This window comes from Bombina bombina, chromosome 2 (assembly GCF_027579735.1).
Source record: "Bombina bombina isolate aBomBom1 chromosome 2, aBomBom1.pri, whole genome shotgun sequence".
NCBI lineage: Eukaryota > Metazoa > Chordata > Amphibia > Anura > Bombinatoridae > Bombina > Bombina bombina.
The window spans coordinates 530286687-530297001 of record NC_069500.1 but is presented as its reverse complement, the minus strand read 5'-3'; the positions used below and the strand labels follow the sequence as shown (position 1 = coordinate 530297001).

Here is a 10315-nt window from a genome sequence, read left to right as displayed (position 1 = left end):
TCTTTGACTAAGAATCAAACGTTCAATCTCCATACCTTTAAATTTAAAGGATTTGAGATCCTGATGGAAAAAAAGGACCTTATGACAGAAGGTCTGGTCTTAACGGAAGAGTCCACGGATGACAAGAAGCCATGCGGACAAGATCCGCATACCAAAACCTGTGAGGCCATGCTGGAGCCACCAGCAGAAAAAACGAGCATTCCTTCAGAATCTTGGAGATTACTCTTGGAAGAAGAACTAGAGGCGGAAAGATATAGGCAGGATGATACTTCCAAGGAAGTGACAATGCATCCACTGCTTCCGCCTGAGGATCCCTGGATCTGGACAGATACCTGGGAAGTTTCTTGTGTAGATGAGAAAACCATCAGATCTATTTCTGGAAGTCCCCACATTTGAATAATCTGAAGAAACACCTCTGTGTGAAGAGACCACTCGCCCGGATGTAACGCTTGGCGACTGAGATAATCCGCTTCCCAATTGTCTATACCTGGGATATAGAACCGCAGAGATTAGACAGGAGCTGGATTCCGCCCATACCAGAATTCGAGATACTTCTTTCATAGCCAGAGGACTGTGAGTCCCTTCTTGATGATTGATATATGCCACAGTTGTGACATTGTCTGTCTGAAAACAAATGAACGATTCTCTCTTTAGAAGAGGCCATGACTGAAGAGCTCTGAAAATTGCACGGAGTTCCAAAATATTGATTGGAAATCTCACCTCCTGAGATTTCCCAAACCCCTTGTGCTGTCAGAAACCCCCATACAGCTCCCCAACCTGTCAGACTTGCATCTGTTGAGATCACAGTCCAGGTTGGAAGAAAAAAAGAAGAAAAAAAAGAAGCCCCCTGAACTAAACGATGGTGGTCTGTACCACGTCAGAGGGTGTCGAACAATCGGTTTTAAAGATATTAAATGAGATATCTTTGTATAATCCCGGCACCCACCGGTCAGCATACAGAGCTGAAGAGGTCGCATGTGAAAATGAGCAAAGGGGAACACGTCCAATGCAGCAGTCATAAGACCTAGAATTTCCATGCATAAGGCTACCGAAGGGAATGATTGAGACTGAAGGTTTCGATAAAACTGAAACCAATTTCAGACGTCTCTAATCAACAGAAACAGAGACATGGACACTGAACTCTATCCGGAAATCTAAAAAAGGTTACCTTGTCTGAGGAATCAACAAACTTTTTGGTTAATTGATCCTCCAACCATGTTCTTGAAGAAACAACACTCATAAAAAGCTGGAAAGGATCTTTCCATTGAAAATGAGCAAAGGGAATTGAATCCATTGCTGTTAAAACTTCTATGCATATATAGCAACTGAAAGGAAATAATAGAGACTAAGGTACCGACAGACGGAACCCAAATCAAATTGTCCCTTGTCTGATAGAGACAAAGATAGTGACATAAACCATCTGGAAACCTAAAAAAGGGTGACCTCTGCGTGAGGAATCAAGAGCTTTTGAAAAAAGATCCTCTAACTATGTCCTGAAGAGCAAGTGAAACTTATGAGATTCCGCATCCACAGGAAATAATCTGAATGAAAACAGAAAAATGAAGAATATGCATTTATTGTATCTAATGAAAACAAATAATGCTATCAATGACCATAAAAAAGGCAGAATAGTTTGAATAAAACTCCAAAACCCAGTTCCTAGAAAAAGAACTGGAAGAAATACCCCAGAAGATTCCAGGTCTGAGCAGCGCTTGAGCCATGCTTCAACAGTATCCAGATATATAGGACAGAAACACACTGAAAGAAAAGTGTTAGCCTTACTGGAATAAAATCAAAGAAATTTGGACAGAATAGAACCAAATAAATTTCAAAAGAAGTCTTAACCTGCCCCTTACCAGCCAAGCTGGAATACGGCACGTACATCGCAATATTAGGGAGCTGATTTCGAACCCCAATTATAAACATGTTACTTGGGAAAGAACTCAGGAATTCGTTCCTTAATAAGAACAACCAAACTAATATAAGCTTAAAGTTTAGTCTTAGAACTCAATCTTGAAGCCCATAGTAACAGTTAAGAATTAATCCAATTATAATTGATTATCTTAGAACAAAAGAAATATGGATTTTCTTTTTGTTTTTTTTTTGTTTCTTGTTGTTTTTTTTTTGTTTTTTTTTAAAAACACAAAATTCTTCTAGCTAAAATAGCTAAAGACATAGATTAACCCCTCATTTGCGAATATATTCAATAAAATGAAGACACAAATGAAGTCATTAGCATGATAGTCCAGTTTAAAGGACCAGTCAAAACAGAGGGACTTGCAAATGCAAACAACAAGACAAAATGCAAACAGCACCTAGTCTAGTAAATGTTGTCCCTTTAACAATGCTAAAATAAATCATAATCTGATACTTAGAAAAGTACCTGAAACTAAATAATTTTCCATAAATAAGATATAACTATATAAAGGAAAATAAATACTATTTTGCTATAACAACAATAGCATAATTAGTAGGAGTAGAGATAGCTCCAATAAATTGGAGAACCCTCCAAATTAAATTTAACTGCTGACAAAGAATATAGTTTAAAAATAAAAGAAAATTCTCAGCCTATTCCATTCCCTAGTATGGGGGAATTGGAAGGAAAACCTCTGAAATCACAGAAGAATAAAAAGGCAGAAATAGTGTCAGCTAGTTTTAAAGAACTAGTTACCTTAATATCCAAAATAATCAACACCTCTTCAACAAAGAACAAAATGTACTTTAATAATAAAAAATGTATATATAAAAAGTAGATTTGTTAGTGTAATATCTGATGAAGAGAATTTCTGAAAGAGAAAAAAACATCATCAGAGAAGGATAAATCAGTATGTTGTTGGTCATTTGAAACTTCAATAATTAAAAAAGAAGTGAAAAAAGACCTAAAAATTGATATTAGAAGGCACAAAGTCAGACAAAGCCTTAATAAGAAAAAAAAATTCTTAAAAATCTTCTAAACATTTCTTGTACTTAAGAATGGAAATGTATAAAGCATAAATACTAATGGAATCTGCATGTAAAAGTATATCATAATAACTTAATACAAACCATAGCTAAAGATAAACATTTATAACATTTAAAATAAATGAACTTAGCTTTGGTAGAACTGAAACTCAGTTAAGCATTTTTCCAGAAGTGGCTTCTGACTCAGGGACAAACGGAGACATCTTGCAATATGTAATAGAAAAAAACAACATATAAGCAAAATTGATCAAATTCCTTAAATGACAGTTTCAGGAATGGGGAAAAAAATGCCAGTGAACAAGCTTCTAGCAACCAGAAGCAATAAATAATGAGACTTAAATAATGTTGGAGACAATAGAGACGCCCATATTCGGAACGCCGACACTTTTTGGCGCAAAAAAAACGTCAAAAAAATGACGCAACTTCCAGCGACACGTATGACGCCGGAAACAAAAAAAATTTTGCGCCAAAAAAGTCCGCGCCAAGAATGACGCAATAAAATGAAGCATTTTCAGCCCCCGCGAGCCTAATAGCCCACAGGAAAAAGTCAAATTTAAGGTAAGAAAAAATTGATTAATCCATATGCATTATCCCAAAATATGAAACTGACTGTATGAAATAAGGAACGTTGAACATCCTGAGTCAAGGCAAATAAATGTTTGAAACACATATATTTAGAACTTTATATAAAAGTGCCCAACCATAGCTTAGAGTGTCACAGAAAATAAGACTTACTTACCCCAGGACACTCATCTACAAGTAGTAGAAAGCCAACCAGTACTGAAACGAGAATCAGTAGAGGGTAATGTATATATAAGAGTATATCGTCGATCTGAAAAGGGAGGTAAGAGATGAATCTCTACGACCGATAACAGAGAGCCTATGAAATAGACCCCGTAGAAGGAGATCATTGAATTCAAATAGGCACATACTCTCCTCACATCCCTCTGACATTCACTGCACGCTGAGAGGAAAACCGGCTCACCAACCTGCTGCGGAGCGCATATCAACGTAGAATCTAGCACAAACTTACTTCACCACCTCCATAGGAGGCAAAGTTTGTAAAACTGATTTGTGGGTGTGGTGAGGGGTGTATTTATAGGCATTTTGAGGTTTGGGAAACTTTGGCCCCCCTCCTGGTAGGAATGTATATCCCATACGTCACTAGCTCATGGACCTCTTGCTAATTACATGAAAGAAAAAAAATATATATACATGTCAAGGGATATTCAGCGATTTCCTGACAGATGTCAGTGTTCCAATGTAACTATTGCCAATTTTGGGGGAAAGAAAATGGTTTGGAAATTGCAAAGTCCTACTTGTATTGATTGCCCTATAACGTGCAAAAAAAAGCAAAAGAACATGGTAAATATTGAGTATTTCTAAACTCAGGACAAAATTTAGAAACTATTTAGCGTGGTTGTAGATGTGTAACAGATTTTGGGTGTCAAAGTTAGAAAAGTGTGTTTTCTTACCTTTTTTCCATCATATTTTATCATTTTTATAGTAATTATAAGATTATGATGAAAATAATGGTATCTTTAGAAGTAAATTTAATGGCGAGGAAAACCAGTATATAATATGGTGTGGGTACAGTAAATGAGTAAGAGGGAAATTACAGCTAAACACAAACACAGCAGAAATGTAAAAATAGCCCTGGTCCTTAAGAGAAAGAGATTGAAAAATGGTCAGGTCCTTAAAAGGGGTTAATTTTTCTAGATTGAATATCTTTATGGCATGGTGCCATAGGACTGGAATAATTCTCATGTGGTACCCTGTATAAAAAAGAACTAGAAGCTCACCTGGGAAGCTACAGACCAGTAAGTCTGATATAAAGTGATGAAGAGAATTATTAGAGGGGATAATATTATTATAGTATTACATTCAAGTCCATATTCATAAAAACAAAATCATTTTTTACTATCAGCATAGTTTTAACGAGAAACTGATCATGCTAATGGTCAAACTAATTTATTAGCTTCTATGAGAAGCTAAGTAAGGGACATATATAAAGCCGAAACAGTTGATGTGGACATACCTTATTTGAAAAGCTTTTGAGACAGTGCCACGTGGTAGATTATTATAGAAAAATATAAGGGACTAGAAACAGGTAACAATATAAGCAATGGCATACCCAAAAAGAATGCTAGACAGCAATATCTCTATCTTTACATATGATACTTGAGACAAGACTTGTGAAAAGTGGAAAATGATTTAGGGGGTTCTTATAGACCAGAGCTTTCCAAACTTTTTCATGTTGGTGACACACTTTTTAGACCTACATCATTTTGTGACACAGTAAATCATTTGTACTAGCAAACAGGAGGTTAAACTAAATGTTTTGAGAAATATGGAAGACATACATAAATTATATAATAACAAATGAATTTACAAGCAACAGTAAGTAGGTGCCAAAATTAAAAAAAGTTTAATAAACACCAATAGCTTCTACTATTTTAACGGGATGTATGAAGGTTGATGGGGATGAACACAGTTTCCTGAATGTTTAGTGGAATATTAGATAAGACACTTGCATTTCATCATCAAGCATTTTTAAGCTCTCCATTTCTTATTAATATATATATATATTATATATATATATATATGTGTGTTTATATTAAGAGCAGGAGCAGCAATGCACTACTGGGAGCTAGCTGCAAAAAAAAAAACCCACTGACTTCTGCTCTGCGTTTAAGCTGGGCTGTCCTCAGAGCTCTGCGATTCCGACTGATTACTGCTTGCGTTGCAAACACACTGCTGCCTCACTCACTGACTACACGTGCAGTCCACGAAGCCGATGCTCCACCAAAGCCGCCAATGGGAATAGTTTCAGTTCCCGTTTAAGCAGTGCCAATACGTTAAGATAATCTGTGACCCACTAGGTATCAACCACGTGATATACGGTACAGGCATGCGGAAAGGTCGGAAACTAAGAAAAATTTAAAAAGATTTTTAAATTCAAAAAAATTTGTGCTGAAGCAGGGGACACACCTACACACTGCCCCTGACACACTAATGTGTCACACGACAACAGTTTGAAAGCACTCTTGTAGGACAAACTAAAATGGACATGTTAGAAAGGAAGAAAGGATTATTCTCCCCCATATAAATCACTTGTATTGAATACAGGTTTTGGGAAACTAACGGCTAGATTTAGAGGTTTTGTCGGTAAGGACCCGCGTAGCTAACGCTGGCTTTTTTCTGCCGCACCATAAAAATAACTCTGGTATTGGAGAGTCCCACAGAATGTCAGCGTTAGGCTCCAAAAAAGGAGCGTAGAGCATATTTAAACGCCACTGCAACTCTCGATACCAGAGTTGCTTACGGACGCGGCCAGCCTCAAAATACGTGCTCGTGCACGATTCCCCCATAGGAAACAATGGGGCTGTTTGAGCTGAAAAAAAACCTAACACCTGCAAAAAAGCCGCGTTCAGCTCCTAACGGCAGCCCCATTGTTTGCTATGGGGAAACATTTCCTACGTCCGGCACCTAACACTTAAGCATGTACCCCGAGTCCTAAAGACCCCAAACTTACACTTATTAACCCCTAATCTGCCGGCCCCCGCTATCACTGGACCCCTGCATATTATTATTAACACCCTAATCTGCCGCTCCGTAAACCGCCCGCTACTTACATTGTCCCTATGTACCCCTAATCTGCTGCCCTAACATCGCCGACCCCTATATTATATTTATAACCCCTAATCTGCCCCCCACAATCGACGCCTCCACCTGCCTACACTTATTAACCCCTAATCTGCCGACCGACCCGCACCGCTATTATTATAAAGTTATTAACCCCTAATCTGCCCTCCCTAACATCGCCGACACCTAACTTCAATTATTAACCCCTAATCTGCCGACTGGAGCTCACCGCGATTCTAATAAATGTATTAACCCCTAAGCTAAGTCTAACCCTAACACTAAACACCCCCCTAAGGTTAAATATAATTTACATCTAACGAAATTAATTATCTCTTATTAAATAAATTATTCCTATTTAAAGCTAAATACTTACCTGTAAAATAAATCCTAATATAGGCTACACTATAAATCATATTTAATTATAGACTATTTTAGGATTATATTTATTTTTACAGGTAACTTTGTAATTTATTTTAACCAGGTACAATAGCTATTAAATAGTTAAGAACTATTTAATAGTTACCTAGTTAAAATAATAACAAAATTACCTGTAAAATAAATCCTAAACCTAAGTTACAATTAAACCTAACACTACACTATCATTAAATTAATTAAAATATCTACAATTACCTACAATTAAACCTAACACTACACTATCAATACATTAAATACAATATCTACAAATAACTACAATGAAATAAACTAACTAAAGCACAAAAAATAAAAAAGAACTAAGTTACAAAAAATAAAAAAATATTTACAAACATAAGGAAAATCTTACAACAATTTTAAACTAATTACACCTACTCTAAGCCCCCTAATAAAATAACAAAGCCCCCCAAAATAAAAAATGCCCTACCCTATTCTTAAATACTAAAGTTCAAAGCACTTTTACCTTACAACCCCCTGAACAGGGCCCTTTGCGGGGCATGCCCCAAAGAATCAGCTCTTTTGCCTGTAAAAAAAAAACATACAATACCCCCCCAACATTACAAACCCACCACCCACATACCCCTAATCTAACCAAACCCCCCGTAAATAAACCTAACACTAAGCCCTGAAGATCATCCTACCTTGTCTTCACCATACCAGGTTCACCGATCCGTCCTGGCTCCAAAATCTTCATCCAACCCAAGCGGGGGCTGGCGATCCATCATCCGGCGGCTGAAGAGGTCAGATGAGCTCCAAAGTCTTCATCCTATCCGGGAAGAAGAGTAGATCCGGACCGGCAACCATCATCTTGCCAAGCGGCATCTTCTATCTTCATCTGATGAGGACCCGGGCTCCATCCTGAAGACCTCCACCGCGGGACCCATCTCATCCGGCGAACGTCCAACTGAAGAATTGGACGGTTCCTTTAAGGGACGGTCATCCAAGATGGCGTCCCTCGAATTCCGATTGCTGATAGGATTCTATCACCAATCGGAATTAAGGTAGGAATAATTCTGATTGGCTGATGGAATCAGCCAATCAGAATCAAGTTCAATCCGATTGGATGATCCAATCAGCCAATCGGATGAACTTGATTCTGATTGGCTGATTCCATCAGCCAATCAGAATATTCCTACCTTAATTCCAATTGCGCTGAAAGGAATCCTATCAGCCAATCGGAATTCGAGGGGGACGCCATCTTGGATGACGTCCCTTAAGAGGAACCGTCATTCTTCAGTTGGACGTCGCCGGATGAAGATGGGTCCGCGGGTGGAGGTCTTCAGGATGGAGCCGGTTCCTCATCAGATGAAGATAGAAGATGCCGCTTGGAAGATGATGGTTTGCCGGTCCGGATCTACTCTTCTTCCCGGATAGGATGAAGACTTTGGAGCCTCTTCTGGACCTCTTCAGCCGCCGGATGATGGATCGCAGCCACCCGACCGCTTGGGTTGGATGAAGATTTTGGAGCCAGGACGGATCGGTGAACCTGGTATGGTGAAGACAAGTAGGATGATCTTCAGGGGCTTAGTGTTAGGTTATTTACGGGGGGTTTGGGTTAGATTAGGGGTATGTGGGTGGTGGGTTGTAATTGGGGGGGTATTGTATGTTTTTTTTTACAGGCAAAAGAGCTGGAATTCTTTGGGCATGCCCCGCAAAGGGCCCTGTTCAGGGCTGGTAAGGTAAAGAGCTTTGAACTTTAGTAATTTAGAATAGGGTAGGGCATTTTTTATTTTGGGGGCTTGTTATTTTATTAGGGGGCTTAGAGTAGGTGTAATTATTTAAAATTGTTGTAAGATTTTCCTATGTTTGTAAATATTTTTTTATTTTTTGTACTTTAGTTGATTTCATTGTAGTTATTTGTAGATATTGTATTTAATTAATGTATTGATAGTGTAGTGTTAGGTTTAATTGTAGGTAATTGTAGGATAATTATATTTAAGTTATGTTAATGATAGTGTAGTGTGGTAGGTTTAATTGTAACTTAGGTTAGGATTTATTTTACAGGTAGTTTTGTTTATTATTTTAACTAGGTAACTATTAAATAGTTATTAACTATTTAATAGCTATTGTACCTGGTTAAAATAATTACAAAGTTACCTGTAAAATAAATATTAAGCCTAAAATAGCTATAATATAATTATAATTTATAGTGTAGCTATATTAAGGATTTATTTACAGGTAAGTATTTAGCTTTAAATAGGAATAATGTATTTAATAAGAGATAATTAATTTCGTTGATGTAAATTATATTTAATTTAGGGGGGTGTTAGTGTTAGGGTTAGACTTAGCTTTAGGGGTTAATACATTTATTAGAATAGCGGTGAGCTCCAGTCGGCAGATTAGGGGTTAATAATTGAAGTTAGGTGGCGGCGATGTTAGGGAGGGCAGATTAGGGGTTAATACTATTTATTATAGGTTAGTGAGGCGGATTAGGGGTTTAATAACTTTATAATAATAGCGGTGCGGTCCGCTCGCAGATTAGGGGTTAATAAGTGTAGGCAGGTGGAGGCGACGTTGAGGGGGGCAGATTAGGGGTTAATAAATATAATATAGGGGTCGGCGGTGTTAGGGGCAGCAGATTAGGGGTACATAAGTATAACGTAGGTGGCGGTCGGCAGATTAGGGGTTAAAAAAATTAATAGAGTGGCGGCGATGTGGGGGGACCTCAGTTTAGGGGTACATAGGTAGTTTATGGGTGTTAGTGGTACTTTAGAGTACAGTAGTTAGAGCTTTATGAACCGGCGGTTAGCCCAGAAAGCTCTTAACTACTGACTTTTTTCTGCGGCTGGGAGATTTTGTCGTTAGATTTCTAACGGCTCGACATTCAGACACGACTCTAAATACCGGAGTTAGAAAAAATCCCATTGAAAAGATAGGATACGCAATTTACGTAAGGGGATCTGCGGTATGGGAAAAGTCGCGGCTGAAAAGTGAGCGTTAGACCCTTTTTTAAATGACTCCAAATACCGGAGGTAGCCTAAAACCAACGTTAGGAGCCTCTAACACTGGTTTTCACGACTACCGCCAAACTCCAAATCTAGGCCTAATTAAATAATAAGGACATTGCAGAACTACAGGTTTAGAAAAAAGCTACACGATTAATACAGAGAATTCAGGATTTAAACAATAATGATAAATGTGACCGTTTACCCCCCAAAAAAAGAGGAGAGATTGAACACATTATATAAATATATTCATAAGCCATGTAAAGGGGTTAGCACAGTAAAGAGTATGCTTATTCCAAGAAATGCATTTGTTAAGAAACAAGACGTCACAC

At 37.8% G+C, this 10315-nt stretch overlaps 1 protein-coding gene across 1 annotated transcript in view; it reads right to left on the bottom strand.

Annotated features, from left to right (window-relative positions):
• RNF31 (ring finger protein 31) overlaps window positions 1-10315 on the bottom strand; it is a 184874-nt gene that overhangs the window by 124942 nt on the left and 49617 nt on the right.